We start from the raw sequence: 19,407 nt of genomic DNA, 5'->3' as shown, positions 1-19,407 counted from the left end.
CATTCTCCTACCGATATACCCCATGTCCCTCCTCTGCACATGTCCAAACCATCTTAATCTCGCCTTCCTCACCTTGTCTTCAAAACATCCTACATGCACTGTCCCTCTAATAAACTAATTTCTAATCCTGTCCATCTTCATCACTTCCAATTAAAACCTAAACAGCTTCAGCTCTGCTACCTCCAGCTCCACCTCCTGTCTTTTACTCAATGCCATTTTCTCTATTCCATACAACATCTCAGGTCTCACGACAGTCCTATAAACTTTCCCTTTCACTCTCACAGATACTCTATCACAAATCACTCCTGCTATCACTCTTTTTCACCCACTCCACCCTGCCTGCACTCTTTTCTTTACTTCTCTAACACACTCTCCATTACTTTGCACTGTTGACCCCCAGGTACCTGAACTTCTCCACCTTCTCCACCTCTTCTCCCTGCAACCGCACCACTCCACTGCCCTCCATCTCATTCACACACATGTACTCTGTCTTACTCCTACTGACTTTCATTCCCCTTCTCTCCAGCACTTACCTCCACCTCTCCAGGCTCTTTTCAACCTGCTCCCTACTCTCACCACAAATAACAATATCATCCGCAAACATCATAGTCCATTGAGACTCCCATTCAGAGACAACAACTTTCTCTCCACCCTGTCGTACACTTTCTCTAAATCCACAAACACACAATGCAACTCCTTCTGACCTTCTCTATACTTCTCCATCAACATCCTCAAAGCAAATAATGCTTCTGTGGTGCTCTTCCTCGGCATGAAACCATACCGTTGCTCACAGATGGTCACCTCTTCTCTCAGCCTGGCTTCCACTACTCTTTCCCATAACTTCATGGTGTGACTGATCAACTTAATTCCCCTGTAGTTACTGCAGGTCTGCACATCTCCCTTATTCTTAAAGATCGGTACCAGCACACTCCTCCTTCATTCCTTAGGCATCCTCTCACCTTCCAAAATCTTGTTGAAAAAGTGCATTATTGTTATTGTAATTATGATTATAATTATCCACATCAAATTTAGTATATGTCCCTGTAAAAAAGCTGATGAACCCAAAAGACCATTTCACACAGTCTCTAAAGGGAAAAGGCCAGAAAGTTTTATATTTTTGTAATTGAAGTTGTCTGACTGAGACAGAGGTCGACCGGCTGGACGATTTTTGGCATATTTTAATTAATGGGCATCAGCAGGTTGTTCTGCAAATTAGGCTAATTAGTGGCCAGGCATGTACGTTCTGTGATTACGTGAGAGAATCAAACCCGACCATACCAGCGGGTAGCAGTAGTTTGTATTCAGCACCCAAACAGGGAAACAGGAAGCGCTGGAACTGTAAATATATTAATCAAGCATCTACACCTGTCGCAATCATTATTAACTGCTTCATTTAGCTTTTTACAATCACGTTGCAAGAATGACAAGTGTGCGTTTCCCCGTTACTCAGTCATTGTTTGCTTCCATTTTTTTTTAAGCGTTTGTTAAGCTGGATAACCGATCGTTTCTCTTCCTCGCCGATGAGCTCCGCCTCCAATTAAACATGCAGAAACGACAGGGGAAGAGAAAACAAAACAGCTGACGTCGTCTGACAGAAGCCAACTGTGTGGAAAGCAGCAAAAAAACAAAGGAAAACCGACGCTCATAAACTCCCCGACACTCCGACCGTCGGCTTGGTGCGAGGGGCTTTAAGTTCTTATCCTTCGTTCTTAATCTAGTTTCATATATTTCATTGGTTAAAAATGATGCTACTTTTGGAGAGAGAATGAGAAGAACATTTGGACAAAGAAAACAAGTAACTCTTTGGAACTGTATTGTTAGCGAGCCTTCAACCAGTTTGTTACAGGTGGGTACGTTCAATTAATGCTTAAGCAATTATCTGTATCTCGTATTAACTAACTGTTCGATTTCATGAGATGAAATGGGGGAATCAGAGGATCAGCCAAACATATGGGCCAAAAACAATAATAAACTGCCATCAAATTGGCCACCAGCTGCCATGATTTGTAAATATGGGAGACCAGAGAAAAAAAACATTGTTCTCGATAGATATTTCTATAAAAAAAAACATTATTAGGGGTAGCAAAACCTTTTTTCAAAAATAAACACGCCCTTTAACGTGGCTTGTTTTTTTTATTATGCGGTTTCCATACAGTGTCAAAAAAACCCTGTCATGCTTCAATCAAACCAATCGTATAGATAACCTGAGTCTCTGTTACTACATTAGAGTCTTTACTTTCCCGCTGGGCTGGTGAATTAAATTATTTGTTGTATATTCGACTAGCGGCTCATTGCACATCAAATGTTTAAAAGTAGTCTGTCAGGAAAGAGCAAAACGTGCCCCCATTAGTGAATTCTACACTCCATAACCACTGTAATGCCACAGAATCATCCCCAATTTCTCCCAGGAGAGTTTAGAGTCCCTTTTGATAGGTGTAGCCTGCCTACTCAGTATGCAGCCAGTGGGTTTTGCTCAGTCGAGTGTCGCACAGGACACGCGCTGTAGCACAAAATCCAGACTCGCACGGAATCAACTGCAGTTAGCGCAGCTCAAGGTGAGGGCTGAGATAGAGGAGAAGAATAATGAGTGGGATAGTGTTGGTTTGAGCTAAAAAAAAAAAAAAGGGGGAGGGGGACAAGGGGGCGGCTAAAAAGATTCTGAAAGAAAGGCTTCCTGGGGTAAACACTAATGCAGCTAATTATCAACACAGTGCAAAACATCAGCAGGCTAAAGTAAATGCAAAAGCAAAATGGTCGTTTGTTTTTTTTTTCTGGACACTCGTCATCTGGATATTGTTGGACTCATGAAACGACAACAAAGTGTCAAAAGTTTGTGGACACCTGCCCATAAGATTGATCGTGCGCTTTTTGAACTTCCTGTTCCACATTCGCTCCCTGTTTGCGGTTCTTCTGGAGAGATGTTCCACTAGATTTTGGAGTGTGCTTGTGTAGATTTGAGCTCATTCATCCACAAGAGTGTTGTTAAAGTCAGGTAGGTGCGGTGAGGAGGCCTGGGGTGCAGTAAGTGTTCACATTCATCCTAAAGGTATTCAATAGGCTTGAGATCGGAGCTAAATAGCAGGAGGTCTTCCACTTCCAAGCTTCATGGAGATTTGTTCTCAGGGTTCTTGTCATGCTAAAACAATTTTGGGTCTTCTGGAACAAGTGTAGGAAAATTGAGTGCTGCTGCATCAGACATTCTAAATAATTGTCTACCTCTGGTTTTGTGGTAACAGTTTGGGGAAGGGCGACATATGGCTGGAAAAGTCAGGTGTCAATACATTTTGGCCATACCGTGGCCTACAAATTATGCTGTTCAAGGTCAAAGGTCATTTGCCTCGAAGTTGAAGTTCATGCATGCAAGCAGTCTCAGTTTCTGTGGTTTTTGTAAGTTCCTTCGACAGAAGGAATGAGAGACGGGGTGAAAGGCTGAGGCGTTCATTATTTATGAATATTGCTTTCCACAGTGTCAGCACCATGCTTTTCTATCGATCAGCAAGGATAAGTGTTTGTGTGAGAGAGAGAGAGAGAGAGAGAGAGAGAGAGAGAGAGAGAGAGAGAGGCTTTTAAAAAGCGTTCAGCATAGTCACGCTGAAAAAGCTACAACCAAACTCCATATCGAGCGCCATCAGTATAAAGGATTCTTGTTCGCAGTCATCAGGCACGTGACACAGAGATTTAGGATGATTGTAACTAAAGGTCAGCCGATAGTGGATTTTACTGATATCGTACCGGTAGCCAATTAATCAAGTGATTAAATTAGTTAAATTACAAAAACAGTGGCCGATTAAACAGATTCAAATAAATACTGAATAAAAAACCTGAAACAAAATAGTAAAACAAAGAAGTAAAAACTAACAGCAGTTGGCATCAGTGATTCGCCTCTAGAGGGCGCTTTCGTAATGACAGCAGACGTTTTCATCTGCTCATTTAAAGGACACCACCCTGAACAACTATGGGTATACATTTTGGCTGATAAACAATTGTTCCAGCTAGAAACTACCAGTGCAGATTAATCAGCAAAACCGATGAATCGGTCGGCCTCTAAATCTCACCGCTGTTATTAATGCTATTATCGTTAAAAAATGGTGTTAAAAAATGCGTATCTTTAAACAAGGCGATCATCAGAATTGTCTAAAGATGTGGTTTGGGAAATGACAAGGCAAGTTGGCAAGACTTATTGCTCAAAATATTCTTATTCAGCCCTGTGTTTCTTTCAAAAAATGACTTGTCTAAATATGAAAATATTCAACAATAAACAAGGCAAGGGTCATAATTCAAAACAAACTAAGCAGTCAGAAAAACGAGGCAGGTTGGCAAGACTTCGCGATGACACTGAGGATTTTATTTGTGTCTATATTTAAAACATAGAATCGCTCTGCCTACACGGCTGACGAAAGACTTTTATGCAGAAATCTCTATTTCGTTGAAAACTGTGTACCATTTTGAACTTTTACCAGCTCTTCATCCATTACATACATACACTGATCAGGCAGAACATTATGACATTAGAACATTAAGACTGGTAAAGTGAATAACACTGATTATCTTTTCATCATGACACCTGTTAGTGAGTGAGATATATTAGACAGCAAGTGACCAGTTTATCCTTAATTAACTGATGTGTTAAAAGCAGGAAAAATGGGCGAGCGTAAGGATTTAAACGAGTTTGACATATTGTGATGTCTAGACGACTGGGTCAGAGCATCTCCAAAACTGCAGCTCTTGTGGGATGTTCCTGGTCTGCATCTATAAAAAGTGCTCCAGAACAGTGGTGAACCAGCGACAGGGTCGTAGACGGCCGAGGCTCCCTGATGCACATGTGGAGTGAAGGCTGGACCGTGTGGTCCGATCGAACAGACGAGCTCCTGTAGCTCAAACTGCTGAAGTGCTGTTAATGCTCGATGGCTCAGAAGTGTTTTGGCAGCAAAAGGGGGACCAACGCAATATTAAGCAGGTGGTCATAATGTTATGCCTGATTGGCGTATATATGGTGTAAACAGGAAGTGTACCCTGATGAGCATGCAGTTATTATTCAGGAAGTGTTGATCTTCACTGGTGGGAGCAGAGTAAAGTGAGAGTCAGGATGTTGCCCCAATGTAACGCATGCTAACACACCATTGATCCAGCATATATCTGTTTAGATGAATGGAGTCTACTAGCACCACAAACATGAACAGATCGCAAACATAAACCACGGCTCAGGAGTGCAACAGAAGAAAAGCAGAAACAAACTAGAGACTAAAAATGCCAAACAAAGGAAATGTAGCACCTTCAAACAATACAATCAACTAATAACCATTGCAGCATGAAACCAATTCACATCTACAAGCACAAATGTGTTAAGTTTGAGCAATTTCTCATACAGCAAGAGGGGGGGGGAGGGAGAAAGAAAAAACGACACCACCATAGATAAAGTTTCGATGTCATTATATCCAGCATATCCATTCTTCAAGATTGTGAACACGTTCTTTCAACAATGGTGCGGCCGAAGGAAACAAAACACCACACAGCTGGAGCACATGAACGATAAAAGACCATAAAACGAAGCCTAAAGCTTTGATGTACATGATGAGTACAAAAATATTAACCTTTTAGTGGAAAAAAAAATCTAACACGAGTATGGGGACTGTGCATTTTGTTCACACACGATTCTTCTTCTTCTTTCGGCTTCTCCCATTAGGGTTCGCCACAGCGGATCATCCGTCTCCACACCTCCCTGTCCTCTACATCTGCCTTTTTCAAACCAACTACCTGAATGTTTTCCCTCACCACATCCATAAACCTCCTCCTTAGCCTTCCTCTTTGCCTCCTTCCTGGTGTCTCCATCCTCAGCATTCTCCTACTGATATACCTCATGTCCCTCCTCTGCACATATCCAAACAATCTCACCTCCCTCACCTTGTCTCCAAAACGTCCTACATGCGCTGTCCCTCTAATAAACTCATTTTTAATCCTGTCCATCCTCGTCACTCCTAACGAAAACCTCAACATCTTCAGCACTGCTACCTCCTGCTCCACCTCCTGTCTTTTACTCAATGCCACTGTCTCTAAACCATACAACATTGCAGGTCTCACGACAGTCCTATAAACTTTCCCTTTTACTCTTGCAGATACTCTTCTATCACAAATCACTCCTGCTATCACTCTTCTCCACCCACTCCACCCTGTCTGCACTCTTTTCTTCACTTCTCTAACACACTCTCCATTACTTTGCACTGTTGACCCCAGATACCTGAACTCCTCCACCTTCTCCACCTCTTCTCCCTGCAACCGCACCACTCCACTGCTTTCCCTCTCATTCACACACAAGTACTCTGTCTTACTCCTACTGACTTTCAATCCCCTTCTCTCCAGCGTGTACCTCCACCTCTCCAGGCTCTTCTTAACCTGCTCCCTACTCTCATCACAAATCACAATATTATCCACAAACATCATAGTCCATGGAGACTTCTGTCTGACCTCGTCTGTCAACCTGTCCATCACCACTGCAAACAGGAAAAGGCTCAGAGCCGATACTTGATGCAGTCCCACATCCACCTTAAGTTCAATTAATTTCAATTCACTTTTATTTGTATAGAACATTTAACAATAAACAACGTTTACACACGATTAAACCCTGCAAATACATTTCACACGTTTTAGATTAAACATCATTAAGGTCTCCGTTAAAGGTGTACTGAGGTGATTCTCAAAAGACAAACCTGACATGACTTCCGTAAACAATACAGAAAGTATGTTTTTATGCCAGGTCATGACACTGACCTGCTTCTGACCTGCATAATGGAGAAAGAGACAGTAGATACGGATGTGCGACGCAAAAATACATAACGTGTTACAATGCTTTTAGACTTTTGAACAATATGAAGGTCCAGAGGTAAATAAGATACAAGACAGACAGGTCAGAATTCAGACAGTCAGATCTGGCAGACGGACAAACAGGTACATAGACAGACAGGCATACAGATTAATAGATAGTCATGCAGGTAAAGAGATCTATAGAAAGACATGCAGACAGACAAATGTAAACACAGACATGAAGCAGCCTGAGCAGATGTGCATGCAGACACATGAATTGATAGACATGCAGCCAGACAGCTGTACAGACAGCTATGCAGACGAAGACATATGAAGACAGACTGCGATACAGACAGATCGATCAATCATCCAACGATCAGAAAACGTCTACAGTCAAACAATCAGCAGAAACAGACAGAACACTGTATGGTCAGCCAGACAAATAGACTAAAGGGATGTAAATAAATTTAATAAAAATTATTCATGAATTATTGTAAAATTCAGTTACATAATCTGAATACGTGAGCAGAGTGTGATGTATACAGTATTAAACGCTACACACTTTGAAGAGAGGAACACTGGAAGCACTAATGTGTGTCCTGTAAATTTCACAACACCACCCTCTAGTGACACTCTACAGTAGTGACCAAAAAAGACTAATCAGCTCTCTGTTCCCCGTAGCTAAGAGAGAGAAAGAGAGAGAGAGCGCGAGAGAGAGAGCGCGAGAGAGAGAGCGTGTGTGGGCGCGCATGTGTCTGTTTACCTCGGTATCACATTGCACTTCCTGTTTACACACACTACCTCCAAAACCTTGAACGGACAAAAGGCGAGGATAAACACCAGGTTAAGAAATCACTGAATGAGCTTCAAGTGGGTGCAAAGAAGCAGCGCAAGGCCACAGCAGCACTTACACACTCGGCTAGACGCTTGTTGATGATAAAATATTCTTTACCCCTCTCTCTTTCTCTCTCTCTCTCTCTGTCTCTCTCTTTAAAAATTCATCAATGACAGCACCTCCGCCCATGCTATCTGTTTACACTTAATTCAGCAAATTGTGACGTGCCATGCATTATTCAGGCCACCTTCAACTCCACACACATGAGGTGTAAAGAAGTGCAACATGTATGGCGTGTGAATGAAGAACTTACGATTCCAGCGTCAGGCCACGGTGAGAGCCTCACTGCTCAACCCTCAGACCTGCAAGCAAGACAAGGACAAAGATTTGTTAGAGGTCAGAGATCAGACGCTTTGAGACGAAAACCTGCACACTCTGAAGAGAGAAGGTGCAGGAAGGACAGGAAGTCATCATAAACATGTCTAGTTTCACATCCTGTTTAGGTGCAAAATGACACGAAGCTCAAAAGCTTCATAAATCCGTAAATAGAGAGTCGGCTTTTACAGGGCCACACCCACGCCGTGCTGATGGAGCTGGTCATGTGTTTATGATTAGTGATGCGAGTGTGTGCTTTAGGGCACGTTGATGCAGGGACGTGTGTGAAGCTTGCAGGTAAGAAGGTGTGTGTGTGTGTGTGTGTGAGTGAGAGAGAGAGAGAGAGATGTTCTGACGTCAGCTCCGGAGCAGATGCTAATATTTATACAACAGAGAGGATGAGTGTGAGAGAGAGAGAAACAAGACAGAGTGCGCAACATGAGAAATTATACCAGAGGCGTCTTGTCAGGGAAAGGAGAAATTGACAGAAAGACTCCAAATGGCAGAGTAAGACAGAAAAATGAGATGGATGGAACAAGAGAGATCATCATGACAGAGTGAGAAAGAGAGACAGAGAGTATAAGCTGGAAAAGAAAGAGAAAAAGACTAAAAATAATGAAAGACTGAGTCAAACACTACATGAAACATTGAGAGGAAAAGAGAATAGAAAAAAAAGAACAGACAAAACAAGACAGAAACAGACACACAGACAGGATAGAAATCAATAAAAATCCAAAGAGAGACAGTGAGTGAGAGAAAAATATTATAAATTATATATATATATATATATATATATATATATATATATATATATATATATATATATATATATATAAAAAACACGCAGTCAGACCAAGATAGAAAAGGACACAAAGGAAGAGACAAGCACAGAAATCAAAAGAAAGGCAGGAAGAGACTGAGTAAGTGTGTGTGTGTGTGTGAGAGAGAGAGAGAGAGAGAGAAAGTGCAACAAGAGAGGGATTAAATTAAAGAAGAGTCTCGTCAGAGAGAATCGGACAGAAAAAGAAAGAAGAGGAGATGGACAGAACAAGAGAGACTAATGAACAAGATAACGTGGAAAGACTCAAAGAAAGAAAGGAAAACAAGGAGGAAAAAGAGAATGTAAAAAAAAAAAATTGATAAAGGTTGGACTGCATCAAGGACCGGCTCTAAGCCCTTTCCTGTTTGCAGTGGTGATGGTTAATAGACGAGGTCAGACAGGAGTCTTAATGGACTATGATGTTTGCGGATGATATTGTGATTTGAGGTGAGAGTAGGGAGCAGGTTGAGAAGGGCCAGGAGGAAAAGAAGGAGATAGACAGAACAAGAGAGACATGACTGACATTATGACCAATATAAAAGAAAGTTAACAAAAACAGAGAAACATCAAGAGAGGAAAAGAGGGGGTAAAAAAAATAAATAACACTGGTGACCAGATAAAACAAGAGAAAGACAGAAAAGGACAAAGAGAGAGAAAAGAAATAGAGGAAGATAAACAGAACCAGGAAGACGGATGATCATGACTATGTAAGAGAAGACAGATCAACTCAATGAGAGACAGGAAAACAAAGTAAAATACACACACAGAGAGAGAGAGAGAGAGAGAGAGAGAGAGAGAGAGAGAGAGAGAGAGAGAGAGAGAGTCAAAAACAGAAAAATTTAAGGGGAAAAAAAGAGAAAATGGAGACGAGACAGTAAGCCAGGAGGAAATCAAAACAAAAGAAAGAGAGAAGAGAGAGACAAAGAGGAGTTAGAGAAAGGGTAAACTGTTTAGCAACAATGAGCTCGCAGCAACACACACACACACACACACACACACACACACACACACACACACACACCCCCCCTCTCTGGCATGACCCTAGAAGTCACAGCTGTCAGTGAGTGAGACAGAAATAAGAACACATGCTTTGCAGGAAGACTCTCGAGGAACTCGGACCACAAAACAAGTTACATCACTTTTTTTTTCTCAGCAAAAAGATTCTGACTTGCACAACCAGGAAACTGTTTCTGAGAATGCATGTACACACACACAGGGAAAATCTGCATGTGTGTCTATGTAAAAAAAAAAAAAAAAAAAAAAAAATTCTAAAATGAAAGGACATTCAGGCTGCACACCTGTAACACGGAGCCTCACAGAGCGTAACCACATGGCAGAGGCAAAATTCTCAAACAAACGCACATTCGCGTTCCGCAAACACTCGTATCTTGTAAAAAAAACATTCGCACTGATGCTACGCGTCCCTTCATCATTACGAGGTCTTTCCTCTACGATGGGCTCGTGGCACTGCATTCATACTTCTTTATTAAAAATAAAACATGAAATAACTATGATTGAAAAACTGATTTCTTTTTCTCTAAACGGAAAATATTTAGAATCTGCCTCATTTATAGTTTCTTACCATCTTATTATTTCACATTGAGCTATTTGGGTTCTGTGAGAATCGAACAACCTGGATGTAGAATACCTGATCAGATCAGCACAGAATCCAAAAGTGGCTTTATCAAGCAGTTCTAATGGATCACGACGTGCTTTTCAATAATGACAAATCGACTGATAGCAAAGGGGACGTCCTTTTCTTACATCCTTTTCTTACATCCTTTTCTTACGTTATGCCGTGCACTCGCTGCAGAACAACTCTGTCCTGGCCTACACACCACACCCCCCAATGCTCTTTTGCCTTTTACCTTTTGTATACGTTGTTCTAGTTTGTATCAACTCCAACCACTCCATGTCCAAAGGTTTAATACCTGGTCAAACACAAATTTTGCTTTGCCTAAGAATCACTGCACACCTTTTTTTTTGGGGTTTTTTTTGTTTTTTTTTACAAACTTTTACAGTTGTTTTAAAAGCTCTGACACTGGAGACTCCTTCTATTAAACGGTTTTGTACAGAACTCCTGATTAGTTTCGGATTGGGAACATTAATTGGCAGTTGGCCAATTACTCGGGAGGTGGGAACTCTGGGTTACTGATGGAAGGTCGGGGTTTAAATCCTGGTATCCAATCGTTTGTAAGCGGATACTGGACCAAAAAAAAAAAAAAAGCCACCATGTAAAATAAAGCTGAAATTTATACACCAAAAAAAAAAAAAAAAACAATCATGACATGCTAAATGAAATAATATATTCATTCATACAGTGGTCACCCAGAACTCGTGGGGGGTTACGTTCTAAGACCCCCCCAGGACAAGACGAGTTCCGAAAATCTGCAACTTTTAAAAATGTGAAGTAATAGACATATATGCTTTGTCTATCACACGTAAAAATACAATAATGTGTTTTAAAATGTATGAAATTTGTTAGTGAAAACATAGTTATGTTATTCCTTAGTTCCATAGTTTAAAATGTAACGTTCCTGAACATTCAGTCCCGCGGCGGATTCCCTTGAATTTAAACATAATCCGCAACTTGCTGTTAGTGTGAGAACCCGTAGATTTTTCTAACCGCAAATTATCAGGGGTTGACTGTATAGCGCTCTCTCGAACAGCACGCAGCATCGGTGAATTAATTACAGCAAACCGGAAGAGGGAAAAACGATCTGGATTTTTGCCGATAATTCCAGCAATCAACTGGTCGACCAGCACTGTAAAGTACAGGTCACAAGTATAAAGCCCCTTCACTTTTCCTTCGTTTTCTCACTATAGAAATGATAAGTGTGAACATAAACCCAGCCTCCACACCATTCAGATGCTGGGATTCAGTGGCACTGCAGTATCAAGTGGTTTAGCGCAACTTGATACGTTATAACATAGTGAACAGACGGCTCCGAATATGGAACCTTGACCCAGAAACATGTACATTTAAGTAATAAAACAAGACTAGCGAGAAAAAAAAAGGCAGAAAAACTAAAGTATGATTGTGAGAACGAGACCTTGAAGAACGGCAACAGCCGTTAAGCAAACAAGATCGAACTCTCGACTTTTTGTCTCTTTGGCTGGACTGCAAGCGCTGCAGCACATCTGATCCTGCTTTACTCTCTAGACACGTTTACACCTCTCCTTCTCCCCCACTGTCTGAGTGCTTCCAGATGTTTCTGTTTGTGTGCAAAGTCTGCATCTTGCCCCGAGTTGTATCGGAGAGCGTGGAAACACGCTTTCCTGTGCAGAAACATCTTACTGACGATTGAAAGAGAACAGATGAAGAGATCGCGCTGCATCAGACGTCCCGGATCGGGACCTCGAACTACAAACATTTATTTTTACAAACATCCAGAAGCTGCCTGTTTGTGCCTTTAGGGGTGTGTTCGTATACGCAGTGTTTAGTCTGGTGCATTTTGCCTGCTGGTGTGTTACACAAAATTGTTTATATAACCATCTCGTTATCGATTTCTCCTGCTGCAGGAGGCATTTAGAAAACATCATTTTATTACAGTGACCTTATCGGGAAACAGCTGCTGTGTTCAAACAGATTATAGTGCGAACTTGTATGCAAAAACGCCTTTATTTCCAAGCGTCGTCCACCCAATATTCTCCACTGATATTAGCAGTAGTATGGATTAACTCTAAAGGACAGGAAGTGAATAAGCAAATACTGTTGCATCAGCTGCTGAATGATGCCCAGTGGTGGTTTAGCCTGCAATGACTGCAATGAGGAATACAACTTTGTTCTACTCAGACTTCCTTCTTTTTGTATTCCTTCATTCACTTTGAGTTTTAAGACAGATCTGACCGGTCACAGATCCGACCTCAACCCTACTGAAACCCTTCGGGATGAATCGGAACGCAGACTGTGGGTGAAAAACGTCACCCGCTAACTGCAGATAGGAACTGAAGGAAATGGGGAATTGAAACTCAGGACTACATGCATCAGTCACACTGGTTATATAGCAGAAATGATGCCTGACTTCTATGAGATTATGATCTCCAAAGGTAAATAAGTGGCACAGGAAGATCGCTGACCTACTAATGGATGACGTTTTCACCCACGTGCAAGATAGAGGAAAAAAAAAAAAAAACTCATAAGCTTAAGCACATATCTCAGTGGAAATATTAGTATATAATATATCGCCCGTGAGCACCGCGGAGATCAGCTGGTCTGCCGCATCCTGTGTGCATCAAACACTAACAGGTGAATCATTTGCTCGTATCTGAAAGGCCAAATGGCTGAATATTTTTCATCAGAGCACATCGCAGCTGTGTCCAAACAGAAATGAGGTGCAGGAGCAGGTGGGCGTATGATTACAAGCACCTCCATCTCTCCATGGGGTCTGTGAAAACATCACATCGCGACTGGGTTTCCCCCCCCCCCATATGGCAAAAGTCTGTAAACACTTGGCATGAGGAAGATTTTGTTTTCACCAGACGCTAAAGGAAAAGTCTGTGTGCTTATTTAGCTAAGTGGGAAAACATGACAGAAATGCAAAATGAACCGAATGCAATGATGGCCATATTAGCGGCATGATATTCTGGAGAACAGACATCCTGCCCACCTATGGGCTGTTGAAGCAGGCCAATCAGAAGACTGCGTGTAAACAGAAGTGAGTGGAGCTGTGGGAATAGGAAGACAGTCTGGTTAAAGAAAATGCAGGACTGTTGGAGCACTAGTGAGCAACAAACCACGAAAATGCGCAGAGAAATGCCGATTTCAGTCACGACAGAAAGCAATAAATTCTGAGGTTTGATCAATTTTCAAATTGGGTAGCGAGATCAAAAAGATTCTCCGGACTAGGATGCATTTATCCCCCGAATTTAAATTCTACGCTCACTTCAGTTCCTATCTGCAATTCAATTCAATTCATTTTTATTTCTATAGCACTTTTACCAATGAACATCGTCCCAAAGAATGTAATTTCGTTCCTTATAATTCCAAGTTTATCCCTTATGACTGAGTCTGTGGTGACTGTGGTAAGGAAAATCTCCCTGAGATGGTGTAAGAAAGAAACTCAGAGACAGCAGACTTAAAAGGAAACCTGTCCTCATCTGGGTGGCACTGAATGACCATTCGTTACAGTTCATCAATGTTAAGGTGTGCAGTGATCGGCGATTAAATGCAACTTGTGATCCTGAGCCATTGTAGTAGACTGTTATTAATTACAGTCCAAATCCATCCATCCAAATGACAGTTCGTGTTAGAAGAGAGAAAGAGGGAGAGAGAAAGTGAAAGTGTTGCGAGGTTCAATGTAGTTAACATGTAGGATATATTTGGAGGAGAAAAAAAATAAACACACACACACACACACACACGTGTGTGTGTGTGTGTGTGTGTGTGTGTGTGTGTGTGTGTGTATATATATATATATATATATATATATATATATATATATATATATATATATATATATATATATATATCAGAGGCGATTTCTTTAAGACTGCAAGGAAGCTCGGCTTCCTTATAATGTCACAAAATTAATGGTCAAATATGTACTATTGTATTAACATTTTATTGACTAAAAATGCGTTAGAAAACGTTCATCTCAAAGACGAGTTCGTTCAGAATCAGTTACATAGCAGGTCGGCTGACTCGATTTCCTTCTCATACATTCCCGCAGCGTCACAGTGCATTTCCTATTGAAGCCCAGCGTCCATTGACTTCAATGGGGCTGCTTTGAACGGTTTTTTTCAGCGCTTCGAAACTAGACGGTCATTGGATAAACGCTGCGATTATGTCCCGCCCACGGACGCTCAGCGTCTCTGGGGTGAATGGGAGTGGGCTGGCCCGGACTCCGAGCTTCTGCGTGATGATTGGAGGGTCTGTCGAAAGACTGCATCTCCTTTTGACTGACAGCGATTCTGTACTATAAGGAATCACTGAAGCTATTCGCGCTCAGTCCCATCGCGGATTTCTCAAGTTCAGTCGAAATAAAACTGCTGCAACCTATTTCTTTGATATTTGCTTGGCGAAATTGCTTGATTTTCATCATACATTTCACACAATTATACACCACATTCCTTGTTTCAGTTTTACAGAGTTTAATATTTTTTTTTTAGATCGTTCATTCATTCATTCATTCCTTCATTCATGGCCATCACTTTGATTCAGGAAAACTGAGGTCAGAACTTCAAGTCCTGTATTCAGATCAGGACTTGCAGGGTAACAGGGGAAAGCTGTGTGATTACTTGGTGTTCCTTAAAGACATGGAGTTGGACAGTGCAATGCCTCAGCTTTACAAACTGTTCTCATTAGTGGCAACAATTGAGCTACATCTGCAGGTGTAGAAAGGAGCTTCTCCTGTTTAAAGCGACTCAAGTCCTACACCGAAACACAATGGGCCAAGGCCGTTTAAGCAGCCTAGCTCTGCTGGCCATTGAGAGGACACTGGTCAAGTCACTTGAAAAGACTCCTAGTTGGTCCGACAGGGTCACAGACCATTTTCTTGAAAAGGAACGTAGGGCAGAATTTACTTTTAAATAAATAGACAATTTTATGATGTAGGCCGAAAATGAGCTTTCCCTCTCTGACAGACCAGTAGCCGCCACTGAGAGATTATATAATTATATATATATATATATATATATATATATATATATATATATATATATATATATATATATATATATATATATATATATATATATATATATATATATATTGAGAACACTTTCAGATACCCCCCAAGTTATTGGTGTTAATCTGGCACTGGGGCTAATATTCTTGATTATCTGTAAACCCCTATTTAACCTGCAGCCTAACTTTCAGTTTCACTGACTCTGCAAGATGGTGGGCCGTTCTAAAGTGACTGAAAGCCTCCGGCAGCAGGTTGTCCAGATGAAGGCCAAAGGGATGACCCTATCAGCCATAGCAAGACAAGTTGGTCGTTCCAAATCTGTGATTTCAAAAATATTGAATCTTTACATCATCACAAACTCATTCAAGTCCACCAAGAAGGCTGGTCGTCCACGGAAGACAAATACAAGAGAGGACAGGATACTGCAGAGGATCTCAACGGGCAATCGTTTCCACACTGCAGCTGGAATTGCTCACCAGTTCAGCGCTGAACAGGGTAAGGATCTGTCTCGTCATACAGTGTCTCAACGTTTAAGAGCATTTGGACTGAAAGCCCACTCTGCAGTGACCAAACCTCTCATTAGCAGAAAGAATCAAAAGGCTAGACTAAGCATGTTGTGTGGACAGAGGAGAACTGTTCCAAAGTTCACTTCAGTGATGAAAGCAAGTTTAATTTATTTGGGTCAGATGGAAAACATTATGTTCGGCGACAAACTGGAGAAAGACTAAACCCAAAGTGTGTAAAGAAGTCAGTGAAAAGTGGAGGAGGAAGTGTCATGGTTTGGGGCATGTTTTCTGCAGCAGGAGTTGGGCCTCTTATTACAGCTACATGGCAGAGTGAATGCAAATGTTTATCAGAACCTTCTTCAACAACATATGGTTCCTTCCCTGCATTCATCACCCAATCAGCCCGCAGTGTTCATGCAGGACAACGCTCCATGTCACACAGCAAAACGGGTAAAGCAGTTCCTTGAAACTGAAAATATTGAAATAATGACATGGCCTGCCCAGAGTCCTGAACCCACTACAGTCACCGAACTGTGGAGGAGACTGGAAGAAGAGTGGACCAAAATCACACCAGAGCAGTGTGAGAGACGAGTGCTGTCCTGTCGCCGCAGATGTGCTGAAGTCATTCAGAGCAGAGGCCTCTACACTTCCTACTAATTGCTGAGTGTTGTAACATTCAGAACATTTTGTTGTAATCTTTTTCCATGCTATAGACATTGTTGCTCTCTAATTTTGATCAGTGTGTTTTCTGCTAAATAATGATATTTTTTTTAAATGCCTTAGTTAATTTGTGGAAAAGGTGTTCTGGTAGCATGGTATAGACAGGACAAAAACTCCAACTGTTGAGCAGTAAAGATGACATTATTTCAGAATTGTTTAATTGTTTATAAATTGTTCTAAAATTTTGATCGCTACTGTATATGCGCACACACACACACACATACAAACTTTATGCGCTAGTCTGAATAAAAGTCAGGTGTGCTAAACAGAATTATAAACAAGACATCAATCCTGTATTAAAATAGTAAATATTGAAGTGCTTCTTTACTGGACAGTATTCTTTAATTGTGCTTTCAAAATACATTCCACGATCTTCAGCAGGCCCCATATTTAAACATCTCTAAACATACCACTGATCTCAGACCTGTACAAGTCTGTGTGTGTGTGTGTGTGTGTGTGTGTGTTAAAGAGAGACACTGCCAAGTCAAGGTTTGAATTACAGCCACCCAATCAGGAGATAAAGAATAGGCTCCAGTTACACAAAAAATATGTGGAACCAAATGAACAGGAGAAAACGAGGAAGAGGGGGAGGGGAGGGAGAGAGAGAGAGAGAGAGAGAGAGAGCACGATAGAGCGGTGCACAAGAAAAGGACAATACAGCACACTCCTCTCTTTGTGTCCTGGATTTCAGAGGCAAACACAGCAGGGGTATTAAACAGACACATCGTTATCAGATGGTTTGTCTTCAAGGAGCGTGTTAAAACACTGTGTGGTTCTTCTAGACAGGAAACACACACTCGTGCTGTGTGTAGTGAGTACTACAAAGAGATAGCAAGTGCAGACGGGAAAACCCTCCTTCACACGAGGGGGTGTTTGTATATGTAACAATGTCTGGAATATGTTCAGGTGTATATTCTGTTCGAAGACGATTCGGGGTGATTTAACCGATTTTGTTTGATTTGCTGACACGTGAAATGCAACTCCTGTCTGCGGTGTGGCCTTTCTGCAGTTATTTTTTATTATTTTTTTTTTTTTTACAATTTATTGATCCAAAATAAATGTTTACGTTTTTTTTTCCTAAATCTTTGTGTGACGTTCTGTACAGCATGGCTTTAAAATATTATGAGGAATCGTTTTACTAAATGTTTATCCACATCACCTTTCATTTCAACTTTAAAAAGATAAAAAGACATCGTCTGTTTCGTCCATCAATTGACAGCCCGTTTTGGTCGCTTTATCAGAAAGTTAACTCGGGGGACCATTAGGGGACCATTAGGGGTCATGGGCTTGTTATGGGTTCGTCTTTATAAACGATCCATGGGCTCCAAAAAAATCGTTTAAATGTGTGTATATGAATATTCAAAACAAAAACGCACTCACACACAGAATAAGTCGCTGTCACTTGTGGGTGTGGCCTAAATGCAGTGTGTTCAAGTAGCAAACATAGCACAAATCTAGCACACAGCGTACGAGCAAATGTATGTGGACACTGTTCCGTCACACCCACATGTAAACCTTCCTTAAACTTATAGCACAAGCAGCACAGCAGGAGTACATTCTGAAGCGGGATCTTTGGCAAGCACATACGAGTGTGATGGTCCAGGGTCTACAAATGTTCTGTAGGGCCTACAAAACAAAATGTCCCACTCTCAACATTATAAAAATCTTATTAGCGAGTATGGGTCGTAAATGTGTCTCTGACTGGAAGGCGTATTGTAAGTCATGAAGAAAACGGCCTGTACTTATCCGCTTGAAAAGAGGTGTTGTTATTGCTCAGGGTCACTATCTGTCACGTGCGTCGTGCCCAAAAGCCAAGTTAAACGTTACTGGCAGTTTATAACTGAGGATCAGATGCTTGACTTCATGTTTCTGAGAGACTTTAACGAGTAGTAGTTTTTGGCAGTGTGGCGAGTCAGTTATTTCGAAAAAGTGGCCACAAATTCCAAGAAATATTCTCAGGGTATAAAAATTGTAATAGAGTTAATGAAGGGATGGGACATTTCCGGTAAATTTCTGGAAACTGAGAATGAGAACTACTTCTGGGAAATTTTGGAAATTTTCAAAGTAGGAAACTTACCAGGAATTTACAGGAATTGGAACTGCACAAACATTGACCAAACAAAATGTATGTTTGGTCCGAAGCTGACATGCATGCAAACGAATATGGACTTCTATTTTTATTTGACATTTTTGACAGATTCAATTGTTAGTATAATTTCTCTGCACAAAAGCTTACACGCAGAACAAGGTAGTTTTAAACAAATCTATGCAATATTTATGTAATTTGCATGAACACTCGCCAAGATGGACAAGATTGTGACATTATTTTGTGTGCGGGATTCAAGAAGCGTGTTATGTATTGAAAGAATGAACAGTGCATGTAGGGGGCGTGGCCTCAGTGGCCATGCAGAAAGTGTGCTGTGTGCATGTGACTGATGAAAGTGCAGGGTAGAAATTTAACTGAAATTGCATTAAAGTTATCCTGCAAGATTTTTTTCAACTACATTTAAGTTCGCTGTTACGGGCTAACCTGCAACTTCGCAGAAAAATTGTTAGCACTAATTCCCATCGAAAGTTCCACGTCTTGCAAATTTCAGAACATTTGCACCCCTAATCTGGAACTGTGTGTGTCTCCTTAGAGATCAACAAACAAAATAAATGAAACAAAACACATACATGCCTATATAGTAATTACCATAAATCTAAGACTAACCAGGTCAACCA

General features: G+C 41.1%; 1 protein-coding gene across 1 annotated transcript in view; it reads right to left on the bottom strand.

Annotated features, from left to right (window-relative positions):
• The window catches only part of fbxw7 (F-box and WD repeat domain containing 7), a 133,813-nt gene that overhangs the window by 103,113 nt on the left and 11,293 nt on the right, over window positions 1-19,407 (bottom strand). Inside the window, exon 2 of the mRNA XM_046842882.1 lies at window positions 7,947-7,995. The gene's annotated coding sequence lies outside the window, so the exon portion shown is untranslated. The remainder of the gene's footprint in view (window positions 1-7,946; window positions 7,996-19,407) is intronic.

Source organism: Silurus meridionalis, chromosome 28, assembly GCF_014805685.1.
Source record: "Silurus meridionalis isolate SWU-2019-XX chromosome 28, ASM1480568v1, whole genome shotgun sequence".
NCBI lineage: Eukaryota > Metazoa > Chordata > Actinopteri > Siluriformes > Siluridae > Silurus > Silurus meridionalis.
The sequence above is the reverse complement of the archived record's forward strand: the minus strand, read 5'-3'. Positions and strand labels throughout refer to the sequence as shown.